This window comes from Balearica regulorum, chromosome 7, assembly GCF_011004875.1.
Source record: "Balearica regulorum gibbericeps isolate bBalReg1 chromosome 7, bBalReg1.pri, whole genome shotgun sequence".
Taxonomy (NCBI): Eukaryota; Metazoa; Chordata; class Aves; order Gruiformes; family Gruidae; genus Balearica; species Balearica regulorum.
Window position 1 is genome coordinate 21245001 of NC_046190.1, and position 12781 is coordinate 21257781.

The window sequence follows — 12781 nt, forward strand, 5'->3', positions numbered from 1 at the left end:
TGTATGTGTATATATATATATATGATGATTAGCCTCACTTCTGGACTTCCTTCTTTCTCCCCTCACAAACAGAGGGTCAGTGCTTTAACATTGTACGGTGCTTTTTCTGTATGTAGTATCTTTCAGGTGCCTGCCATGCAATTCTCATGCATCATCTAATTTCTTCTTTCATTCAGTTCTAAGCTGTTGCCATTTACTGTAGCAGAATACAGTTTTCAGACAGTGAGCACCTTCCAGTCATCACAGGTCTGAACATTCCTGGTTATACCATTGATGTTCTGGGCTGCCAAAGAAGGAGTTATAGTTGCTTCTTTACTGTTCTCGAGTGAATTGGGAAAACACTTCGCTTCCTGTATTTCTGAAACAATCACAGCAAATAATTTTTTTCCTAAAATTGGCAAGAAAGATGCCTCTAGTTTTCTTGATGTTCTAAGGGAGAGAATGGCAAAAAGTGCTCCCACCTACCCTGTAGACCAGACTTTAAAACAATGGGGTGTAATGCATATTGATAACAGGTTTTAAGGAGTTCCAGATCCTTCAGATGTAAGTTTGGTTTGGTTTTCTTTTTTCCTTTCAGAACCTGAAATCATCTTTGTATGAATGAAAAACAGTCAGGAAGGACTTCATTTGTATTTCCTTCCATCCTTCTACTTGGATTCACGTCAGTTTCTTTCACCTTCCCTATGCTCCTCTTTTTCCCTTTTCTTACCAGAATCTATTGTATTCACCTAGCCCAGGCAGAAAACAGCAGAGAAGCAATGCAGGAAGGAGTGAATGCTGGGCTCACCTTCAGTAAGACTAGGGAACATCAAATAACTTCTGGAGAAATTCCCCTCATTTCTGTGCGCATAGGAGAGGGAACAGATGGGGGAATGCACAGCTCAGGATATGCAGGTGGAAGGAAGTAAAGGAACTGAGCTGACTTGGAGAAAAACTAGCACAGAAAAGCCTTAGGAGCACATCCTGTCCTGTCTGCATGCACTGCATGAGTGCATACGCAGAGGAAGGCTTGCATGTTCCTAGCAGCCTGATACAGTACTGTCTGGATTTAAAGCTTCCTAGTCATCAGTTCTTCTCTTTTGGTTGTTGTTACTCAGTCTAACAGATCTGCTTCTCTACATTTTAAATTAATAGCTACAGACTCACATACATGCACATGAAATGAATGAGCATGTATGTATTTGAGTGCATGAAGGTGCTTATGCCTGCCTATTCTTTGCAAGGGGTCTTTTGGGGATGTGGATTTTGGGGGTTTTACAGTCTCACATTGGCTCTCAGATTAGCATGATCCCCTGCAAGACGTTTGGAGTTGCTTCCAGCCCTGAGTCTGTAATGGCTGTTCTAATTACAGTGACAAAATATAGCATGGTTTTGTACAAAAAGCGGCAAGGAAGTGTTGCAGTTTCTTATGATGATAATATAGGAGACTGGTATAGCTTATTAAATATATAGTAGTAGTAATTTTAATTTACATTTGGAAACAGATTTTCCCCAGAAAATCTATATAACTTCAGAGACACAAACCACAGTGGAATTCTAAAGTAATCCCCTAAAGTATTGTGGAGTTGCTATGGAAACATGCAGGTGCACAGACCAATATTGTAGAATAAAAACATCATTTATAATTATCTGGGGAAAAATGAATTATGCTTTTCTACATAACTACTGTATGTATTGTCATAACTAAAGAAAAAAAAAAAAAAAGAGGACACAGTTGCACAATAGTTTTTACAAGTTTCTGCCCCACAACAATTTTCAGGTCTTCCTGCTAAAATGAGTAAAAGTATTTCTGAAAAGCATAGTTTTAATAACCATATGCTAGATCTGTGCTGCTTCTAGAGAGAATCAGAGTCTCCTGGGTGCAGAGGTACTTCTCCTATTGTGACTTTAAACAAATTGAATTTATTGTTTACCAAGGCCACATCTGAATGTTGACAGTCCAGATCCTGTGTGCAGGGGATCAGGGCAGCTCTTTCTGCAGACCCATCTGTATCTTCAGCTACATGTGACATACATTCTAGGCGCATATTCCCCAGCTGTGGTTTTTCTTTAGCTTTGAGCCAGAGGTATCCAATTAGCAAAGTGGAGATGTTCTGTTCCCATAATTTTTTTAAAATCTTGTATCTCCTACTGGGATTGTGAACAGCAATGCTAGGTAGAAAAAAAATTAAGATTTCCATTTGACCAATAGCTTTTAGCTTAAGTCTATTCTTTCTTCCCTATTTTCTTAAATTAGCTGCAAATTGGGGGAGGACACACACACATTTGCAAAGGCTTAAGTTTACATTTTCTACTGAGAGCTGCGAGGCATGCAGGGAGGATGTCCCACAGCAGTGCTCTTCAGCATTGAGGCTTTAGTCCTAGCTCTGCAGTCCTGTGTTCAGCAGGTTGTTGCTGAGACTTTTAACTCAAGAACAGCAACATGTGTTAAAATACTAGACGAGGTTTGTGGGGAAATATAAAGACTGTGGAGTAATAATTGCAAAACACAGGGAAGGCTTAGATCTGCGAAGGAATTTAGGTACTTTGCTCCTCGTGAGAATTAAGGGTGTTGTACCCGTGGCTTATTGCTGCTTCTTTCATTTCAGGCTTAATCATTAGTTACTCTAGTTTGCCTGGAAAATCTGCCCTCTGTGCAACTGTATTTCTGTATAATTTCTACTTCTATTCGAGTTGTGTCTACAGGCCCCTTTCCTAGTCTGGCACACGACTGGGTGGTGAGCTATGCTGCACCTGCAGTGGATACAATCTTAGCCTGAAAAATAGTTTTAAAACCCCACGACAAAAGGACTGAGAGTATGAAGGGGGAAAACAGCCTGCTCTGAGATATCCCCGTGGCCTCCAGGTAAGCCAGCAGTACAGCTGAGGATGGAAACTGATTCTCTTTACAAGCCAGCATTACGATACGCTGCTTATCAAGAGGACATGATTATCATCACATATGCACATTACCATACCCTCTCTTGTAAGGGGATATAATCTAAGTATCTGGGTTTTAACTTCAGTCTACATAGGACTAAACAGGAGTCGCAGACATACCCTCCTGTTCCCAGGAAGACACACCGTGTACTCTGTGGGTGCTGCTTCTCCCACCTTCAGTACATGGGTGTGCTGGGTCCTAATGTGACAGAATTTCAGCCCAGCTTCTCTGTGCTCTGAAAACTTGTTGTAACATGTCACTTTTCTGTAGGGGTAGTTGTACTCTGCATCAGAAGGGGTTACTTTACTCATTTTATGGTCTTCTGACTGTTCTCTAAGGGTAAATGTAATCTCCCTGGAGTCCTGTGAATTATTGATGTGAAAAGGTGCAGACTTGGGAAATGAAAAACTTTGACTAGGTTTAGTGAATGAACTTGCACGTCAAGTCAGGAGCTTTCCTTGTTTTCTGTCTGGCTTCTCTCCTCAGTATCTGCTTTCTTGTCTGTGCTGCACTGACAGAAACAGTTCAGTGAGGCTGCCTGTCTTCCTGGTCTTTCTCACTTATTCCCAAGTAGGATAGACACCGTGTCTGGACAGAGGAAATCTCTCTCTTGGCATTTTCTCATGAAACTCTCACTTTGCTTTTTTCCTGGTATAATTCACTTTAATGGTATAGTTTACCTATTCCTCTTTGGGAAGAAATAATGAGAGTATGCCACTTGCACAATGGAAGTGTAAAATGGCAACAGAGAGTATGGCACCCAGATATAGCTATGGGGCAAGCTTCATCAGCATCCTTTTAGTGCTTGAACCTTTTTGTTTACATAATCTTCTGCTGATAAATACTTAACTAATACAAAACACCTCACCACAGTGGCTATAAGCAATCTTCAGGCTAAATAGTTAAATGGCATCGTATCAAGTTAGTTTAGCTATTTTCTTCTAATACTGCTAAAGAGCAAGCTGTTCTCCCCTCGGACACGACATAAACATCACTATTTGCGGCAGCAGGAGGTCAGGGTGAGAGCAAAGCTCAGGACAGCTAAAGACCTCTCGTTTCGCTGCCGATTTTCGCCTTACGGTTCCCGGTAAGTCACCGCCCCTGCCTGGCCCCCGGCCTCCCCGCTGGCGCAGGTGCTGGAAGCCCTCCCGGCCCGGCGGCGTGTTTCTGGTGGAGGGTGCCGGAGGAGCAGGGATGGGGGTGCGGTACGTGGCCTCACGCGGGGCTGCGTCTCCGCGCTCCCGTGTCCTGAGCGCGGCCAGCCCGCCCGCGGAGGAAAGTTTAACCGGGAGGCGATCGGGCCGGTCGCTGCCCTACCGGGAGCACCCTCCCCCCTCCTTGCCCCGGAGGGAGCCGCGTCCTCGGCGCGGTGCGGCCGCCTCGCTTCCCCGTCCTCCTCCGGGCCATGGCGGCGGGGGCGGGCCGGGGCGGGGCGGCGTGCTGACAGGCAGCCCGGCCGGCCGGGGAGCAGCGGTAAACAGGAGCCGGGCGAGAGAGCCGGGGGTGCCCCGGTCCGCAGGAGCTTCCCAGCCCCCGGCCCGTCGGCGCCACGGCCCGCCGCCTCCCGGGTATGGGCAACAGCAGCCGCCGCAGCCGGAGGAGGAGCCGCCGGCTCGGGCCCTGTGCGGGGCACCAAGGTAGGCTCGGCCGCCGCCCTAGCCGTGGGGAGCCGCCGCTTCCTCCTCGGGGGCCGAGCAGGGTCCGCAGCCCCTCCGGCGCGGGGAGGTCGGGTCCGGCGCCGCCGCCGCAGGGAGCAAGGCCGGGCCGCGGCGGTGACCCGGGGCGGGCTGCCCGCGGTGCCGCTCGGGGGGCGCCTGCACAGGGGGCGCTGCCCTGCGGTCGCCGCTCGTCCCGCCCCCGCGGGCACCACCTCGCCCCTCCGGGTCCAACGACGGGACCGCCCGCAGGTGAGGCGCCTGCTGGAAGCCGGTCGGTGCCGACGGCGAGCAACAGGCAGCTGTGCGGGGGCGGCGTGGCCCGGCCCGCGGCTGCCACCCGTGGGACCGGCCGCCGTGGCGTGGCGTGGCGGCCGGGACAGGAGGGAGCGCGGGGGTCGTCTCCGCCGGCCTGTGGGGCGGTGGCTGCTGCGGAGCTTCCCGTCGTTGGCCGATGCGGAGACTCCGCTCGGAGAGTTCAGGGCTGTTCCTCTATCGGAGCTGAGGAAACGGCAACTAATTCACTGGTAAGAGGCTTTCCGACCTCCGCCGTCTTTGTCTGCTCAGCCCGAGCTCCTCTGTGCGCATTGGCCCTGGGAGTATTAGTATTGCTTAGGAGAAACCGAGAGCGGCTCAGCCGGGTGGGAGAGGCGCTCAGTTTGCACTGGGCGTCCGATTTGGAGGAGGACCCGAATTTGCATTCGGGTAATGATGTGGAATGAAGATACATCGGAGATAAAACTACACAAGATGTGCTGGTCACAACGTGTTCGTAATGAATCATGAAGTTTCACGGCCGACTGAGAAATAGTCAGAATTCCTTCATGCTTCCTAGAGTTAGTTGGCAGATAGAGTAATGCTCAAGTTGTTCTGAACTTTAACTTTTCCTCTTTTTAGTACGCTGGAAGTGCAAGCAAAGCTAGAATTGTAACGTGCCAATGTGAAATCAGTTTGTTTCAAACTGCAGTACAAGAGGTCATAAAGCTGAGGCTTTGCACTTGGCAAAGGACTTCTATACTTCCAAGCACAACAAATTTGTGAAATGACCCAGCAACGTAAACATAGAAGAGGCAATTTACATAGAGCTTGGGTGGAGGTGGAAAGAGATCTTGGAAGAAGGAGGGGGGTGCGAGAGAAGAGCTGGTCTGACAGTAACACTTCCGCTGAAGCAGCAGCACTCTTCATCAACTTTTGCTGCCAAAATTAGTTCCGGAGTAGTGTCAGGTGAGGCTGCAGTTGATCCAGTAATAGCCCTAGTAAAAAATTTTCAGAGGAAAGAAGTTTTCTTTGAAAACTGTTTATTTATCAAACCTAAGATGTTTTCTTTGAAACCTATCAATGCTGATCAGTTTCCACTGATGCAGAGTTCTGCTAGGTCTGCCTCTGGAGCAGGATTGCTGGAAACATCGAGGGTCCTAGCTCAAGGGTACGCCCCAGCACCCAGGATAATACCTGGCATTGGAAGCTGCTCAGCTGTGGCCCAAACCTTTTTTGGTGACAAACTCCCCCAAGCAACCCTGTAGCTGCCTCGAGAAAGCGAGACATTTGCCAGGATTTGATTCTGCTACAGCTGCTGAAACTGATAGGACTACCAAAGACTGAACAACTGCACCTTTGCTGGAGACTTGGTGTACTTTTGGTTACAGTCTAATGTGAACTTAAAAAAATCACAATTCACTGAATATTTGTTGTTATGGTGTTGGGGTTTTTTTGTTGTTTTGGTTTTTCAACTTGACTTTCAGCTAGCCCTAGTCAGCAGTTTTCCTTATAGACGTAAACTAGTTGAAAAGAAGCAATTTTCTATTTTGAGGTGTGATTGGAAGAAAGGCTGCAACCCTTTTCATGCTCAGTGTATGGATATGTGACCAGAATTGGTGGAGGTGTCCGGATGAGGCACTTGTGATTGCAGTGCTAGAAAATCTACCTGTTCCCTGGCTGCTTTTCTTCAGTCTTAATCTATCGTCATGATGCTTATCTTAATTCAGCACGGTGGATGAACTTTCTAGATTTTCAGGATGACTTTTTTTTAAAAAAAATCTGTTACTTTATGTCTAACCTTGGACAAGCAACTCTCCTGTTTTCAAGGGTGAAAGGACTCAGTCTTCCCAGTTGCTGAGGCTGTCACGTGTGCTCTGGGCAATGTGCTGAAGTCTCTTCTCTGCCAGCCTGATTTCGTTATTGCTCTTCCAAACACTGGTATTAGTGGGGGAGGCAGATCACTGCAGGAGTGCGACAGCTCCCAGTAGTAATGCTGCTCAACCTACTGAGTGGTAGGTTCTTCTTCCAAGTCCTGAATTGAGACTGCTGCCTAAGAAAAAGGAGTCTCCTGCTATGGGTCTTTCCTGCCACACACCTCAGAAGCAGTCAGCCCTGATGTGACTGACTGATAGCCAGCTTTAGAAATAGTGAAGAAGAGCGTGAGCATGGCCATTTGCCACGAAAAATGAAAACAGCAATGAAGTGCCCTCTTCTTTTATTTTTTGATTTGTTTTGCTCTGCTCCTGCCCTTCTCCCTCTCCCAAAAATATAAGGAACTCTTGATCTTGTAGAAGTGCCCAACTATTATTCTATAAGAGGCTGTAGCTGGGCTACTTTAAAAAATGAACAGGCTTTGAAGGAAGAAGCTTGCAGGAAGCCTGGACATCATTGTGCTTGGACTGTGTCTGCATGTGGCGGACAAATAGTGAATAGCAAAACTGTAGAAGGCTATAAAGAATGGAAAACTTCAAGTCTGGGAAAAACTTCACTTCTTGGGCAAAAGGTATTAGATGGGAAATCTGGGGAACAAGCTACCCAGTTACTGCCTGCTCCAATTGTTTCTCTGGAGCACCCAGTGCTAGCTGCTGCAGGAGCTGAGTGAACCAGGTAAACCGCACATCTCATTCACTGTATTAATTCCCATAGCGAGACAGAACTTATGCAGGGTTTACTGTGACCTTTGTTTTGCTGACTTGTGCGTTGACTACAAAGATCTGGTGGCAGCTTGCTTTGCCGTAGTAGAGCTGGCATTAAACTTGCTGGGTGAGCTTCGTTAGTAGTGAAGTTTCACACGTCCTTGAAACCCTCTTTACTAAGTTAGGGCTGCTTTTACTGGTTCTGTTGCCTGGCTTTTACTGAAAACACCAGTTGTCCAAAGAACTCATCGTTTCCAAACCAGATTATTTTTCACTGCTTACCACAGTATTTTTGTGGGTCTTTTATCAAGGAATCTAACCACATTCATGTGAAGCATTAAAAAACCAAATAACAGATTACATTGTGTTTATTGATTCTAGTGTAGGTAAATGGACAAGAGCCATTGCAAGCACAATATTTTTGCAATTAAAGATACACTTTAAGAGCTGCGTTATTCTTAAATGTAACTCATCACCAGACAGCCAGACAGTTCACAAACAGCAAGAGATATCTTAACGATCAGCAGTTTCTAGTGCTTGCAATTTCTCTCCCCAGGGACCAGGGGGAAGGCTGGCCTTTATTATGTGCCCAACTGGTTATCAGGTTTGGGCCATTTTAGATCAAAGATATATGTAAATTACTGTTCAACTTTTCTATCTTTTAAAATAGGCCCCTCTCTGGAGTTCACCTTTGATACCTGCAGGCAAGTAGGCAAGCTTGGTAGCACATCTTAAATTTAACCAGAGATCTGGCAGAATGTCATGGTTGATTGAACTCAGATGAAAACAGTGTTGAAAACTTTGATGTCAGGTATATGTCTAGTAGGTGAAAAATACTCAAAGATTGTAGAAATTGTGGCTGAGATTTTTCCATAGTTTGATTAAATCAAGTCAACTAATAGATAAGCATTTTACCCCTGGAGATTCATTTAAGGATCCCAATTTTAAACCTTGCAGAATATGTGGCAAGAACCAATATAGAATATGAACATTGTATATATTGGGATAGGTAAATCCCATATATCAGTTAGGTATACCTTGATATCTGCCTCTTAAAGTTTCTGTGTGTCCTTCAAAAGGCATCAGGAGGACAGAATACGTTACCACTCCAATCTGCAGGCAAGGCTGGTCATGAACAACTGTGCCAGAGTTTCTCCTTCGGAAAATGGGCATTGGATTTAGGAACGTTATGTAACAGGTGACTGAAAACTACTAAGGGTGAGTTCGTCCCCCAGTTTGGCCATGTCTTCAGTCAGATCATGTGTTTATACACCATCAAGGATAAGAGGTTCATTACAAGGAATAAAAATATTCCCAGCTGCTCTTCTGTGAGCAGATAGTTTGACTTCTGTCATGTCCTGGACACAGGATGAGAAACATTTCTCTTTAAACCAAAGGGTCAGTTGGATAAGACAGAGGGGAAGGAAAGAAAGATAGAAGGTACCAGGGTGACAAACCAAAAAAGATAAAAAAAAAAAAAAATGGGTGCAAGGTTACATACACAGTTGCTAACTTTTAAAAAAACATACAAATCCTTGGTGCCTCCCTTCCTCTCAAATGTATTTTTAAAAAGCCTTTCGGTTCCTCTTTACTGTGTGTACTGAGCCTGCAAGGAAGCGTATCTGTAGAAAAAAAACCAACACTTCTTAATAAACAGATAGGCTTCCCCTGGGCCTGATCTGCTGATTCTAATGACCAGAATAATTTGTCACTCAGACTTGCTTACTGCTGATAACTCTGTGCTATCAGTGCAGCTCGAGGAGAGGGGATGTGCTTCTGTTCTTATTGCCAGAGTTGGGTTTTAAGTTCCGTTTTCTTGTCACACTAGAATTCATGTGGGAACAGCATCAGGGGTCCACATATTGCTGTGACTCCTAGTGCTGAAGGTTACTGACTTCTAGACATGGCTTTTGGGTGAATTTTGCCTGTAGATGGTCATTTGAGTAGCATTAACTGAACAGGAAGCAACAGACTCGCTGTGTACAACCTGCCCTGTAACACCAATTAAATATTGAGGAAATATTCAGTCAAATCTTGCTACTGTAAGTTCTTCTCTTGGCAGTGGGGCTGAACCTGGCCTTTACCTTCCTGGGAGAGGGAAGGTGATGTCATGGGGATTATTAGTGGGAGCTCCTCCTCTCCCAATTACTGCAGGTCTTACAAAAGGGATGCTTTTGTTTAATTTCATTCATAATGACCTCTTAAGGCATCTCTTGGTGGAAGAGCCTCCTTCAAAACCAAAGGGGGCCGTAGCAAGACAAAGAGCCTTCTCTGTCTATTTATATTTGCTTTCACTGTCACTGGCTCCTCATGTCATCCAGGACAGAGGATTAATCTCTCTGATCCCTCTATTTCTAGTTGTAAAAGCGCAGTGTGCTATTGAGGGTGATTCACTACTAGGCCAATCCTTGTTATAATCTCTTGTAACTACGAATGCATCAGTCAGAAGAGGAAGGCTAATGGAAAAATGTGGCATATTTCTGTGTGTGTATATGTTTTGGGTTTTTTTTCCCTCTATGTGTACATATATTTATGGGAAGATTGATGGATTGAAATACAGGGAGTGATGCAATACAGGGCTCTACCATGCTTTCATGACATGGGCCACATTATAGCAAAAAATTCTTGCAAATGCCTCCTCTTGCCCTATCTGAGTGTGGTTTTTGTCCCCTTCTCACCTGTTTCCCATGGCCGCCTTCAGCAAACCACTCTTACGGGACTTGCACATAGCAACGAGATGAACTCTGCTACAATATATAGAAAGTGAAAGTTGGCAGTGGCTTTTCTCTGCTTAATAAGCTTGGTGAAGTCTGACGTACCAGAGTAACATGAAGAGCTCTAGGTAACAGTTTACCATAGGTGATGACATAGACGAAAATACACATGGGAGCAGTCTGTCTCTTTCTGAAGTTAACAGTAAGCTTTGGTTGTTCCTTCCTTTCTGGTAAATGAAGTGAGTTTCTGTTGTAGTTCTGCATCCAAAATATTGCCCATTTAAATGTGATTGTCATCATAGCTTTCAGGGTCATTTTCATCTAGGGCTTGCCTGCCAAATCTGAACTGAAAGTGCCAGGACTAGAAAGGACAGTGGTTGTCAAGTGTTTTTTCTCTAGCACAATCTGTGACCAATCATTTACATTGAAGCTGCTTCTATAAAATGTGTGTATATCGGGGTGTATACATGCATGCATATAATATATAAAACTCAAGTAGACTGAAGACTTGCAGAGGAGCTGCTAATCTTTGACATTGCAAATGATCTCTATATGAAAGGGTTTTCTTATACCAAACGGCATAAATGCATACTGAACTAAAATGCTGTCTTGTTGCAAAGAGGAGGGAAAAAAAAAATCTGCTTAGCTCTAAAAAGAAGAGGAAGTTCACTTGCAGCTAAAAGTTTGTTGCGAGAGACAGGAAATCTGAGCCTTGTTCCTGCTTCTGGCCTTTATTTTCTGGTTTAAGCTACTTCACCTATGTGTACCTTAGTTTCCTGCAACTGTAAGGTTCTTGCATTTTTTTAGAAAATACTTTTTTAGCCTGCTTTTCAAGGGAAAGTAGGCTTATACAATCACGCTGCAAGTACCTTCTAAACCTGTTGGCTAAATGTCAAATATTTGCTGGAACATCACAGGAAGGAGGGACTGTAAATTGTAATGTCGCAACCTAGATCTGCAACCTCACCCTGCATCGAAGCCCGTGGAGACAGCACTTTTTTGGACACAAGGTAGTTCACATGAGTGAGTGGCCCTTATGTAGCCTGCAACCACAGGATACCAAACTGTAGTCTATCAGGCTGTGCTAATCCTTCAGCCCGTGGGATGGCCTTCTTCCATTGCAAGGCTTTCTCAGAGCCTAGGGGAAAAGGTTAAGTATTGTTACTAAATTAGAGCTGTCGTGGTGCAGCAGACTCTTCACAAAATTAATGTTTGATAACATAAGGAGGTGGAGGGACATGAGATTCCCTTGTAAAATTACAGGAGTCTTGTGAGGCTGGCTTGATCTTGGGAGTTAACAAAAGAAAGTAGCATGTTTGATTAAAAGATGGAAGGAAAATTTAACTTTGCTCTTGGCAGAAGCCAATAAAAATGAGATCTAATTTCAGCCTTCTAAATACATCAGTGTTCTTATGCAGTGTGTTAACACTGTAGCCTTGAAATATCTTGTTGCTTTGGGGCATGAAAGTGCTCTATATTGCCTTTTAGCAGTTCTTTTGCATGAGATGTGTATTTTGTTTCTGTGATTCTTGTGACAGCGATGTGCAGCTACTTTGTACCCTTCGTCCTAGGGCCAGACCTGACAGGGGAGGATAAATTCAGGCTGAGATCACTAGAGTTAAGTCTTTCAAATGTTGCAGAAACATTCGCTAGGTTGCTTTCATCGTAAAATTGCAAGGCCTGAAAGGTCTCCACGTTGTTCTGTACAAGCTGCTACACGCTTTGGCAGGTGTGTGATAGAGAGTCCTGCTCTGGTACACCTGCAGCGCTCTGCAGCTCCCAAGGCCTTTTAGAGACAAGATTCTTTTTATGTGCCTTCCTGGGAGCGTAGGAAAACTGCACTGTGGTTTTTTCCAGGCAAATCACTGAGAAGGTGGGGTTTGCAACTCTTGTATTTTCCAAATGGCAAGAGGTTCAAAACTATTCCTCTTTGACCTTTCCTGATCCATCTGATTACTTTCTTAAATGAAATGTGTGGCTTTGTTTCTAGCGAGGTAATGTGCAAGTGATAGATTGAATGGCAGCTTCAAAGTTGTGTGTTCAAAGCAGCAGGAGATGACCTGGCCAGAGCCCTGTGCCTCGTACCAGGGTTGCCTACGTGTTCCTTGCTTTTTACCCCTGCTCAGTAAGGCTGCGTCTGAGATCCACATAGTGAAGTGTGGAAGCATCTCCTCTACATACCTACATGCCAAATGCAGCGGGGCAAGTCTGATGTATGCTTTGTAGTCTTTTGGTGGTTTTCTTCTTCCCAGGATCAGTCTCCAATGGTCAGCATTTGGTGTTTTGGGGACCCTGAGGCACTTTTATCTGCACCAAGCCTAGGCTTTTATTTAGTAGTGTTGTCGATATCAGCTTCTTCAGCCACAAGGCAAGGATCCCAGCTCAGGTGCTGTTGAACACGTTTGATTCAAGATAAGATTTCTCACTTACTTTCCTTTGTTAGTGATACTCTGGCAAGAAGCAAGCATAGTATTGTGTGGTCCAGCTGCCTGAGAGCAAGGAAGCTGAGTCAAGATCAGTTCCTTATATAGAAAGGGAATTAGATACATGATGCATTTTATTCTTGGCTGTGATCTTCCATTGTGTCTGTTAGAGATT

The 12781-nt window shown here is 45.0% G+C and overlaps 1 protein-coding gene across 3 annotated transcripts in view; it reads left to right on the forward strand.

Moving 5' to 3' along the window:
- Positions 1–4274: 4274 nt before the first annotated feature.
- MARCHF8 (membrane associated ring-CH-type finger 8) overlaps positions 4275–12781 on the forward strand; it is a 99005-nt gene continuing 90498 nt past the window's right edge. Inside the window, exon 1 of one of the 3 annotated variants that reach the window (XM_075758382.1) lies at positions 4275–4557. The gene's annotated coding sequence lies outside the window, so the exon portion shown is untranslated. Of the gene's footprint in view, positions 4558–4800; positions 5103–12781 lie in introns of those variants that run through there. The other 2 variants (XM_075758380.1, XM_075758381.1) reach the window with 2 other exon arrangements.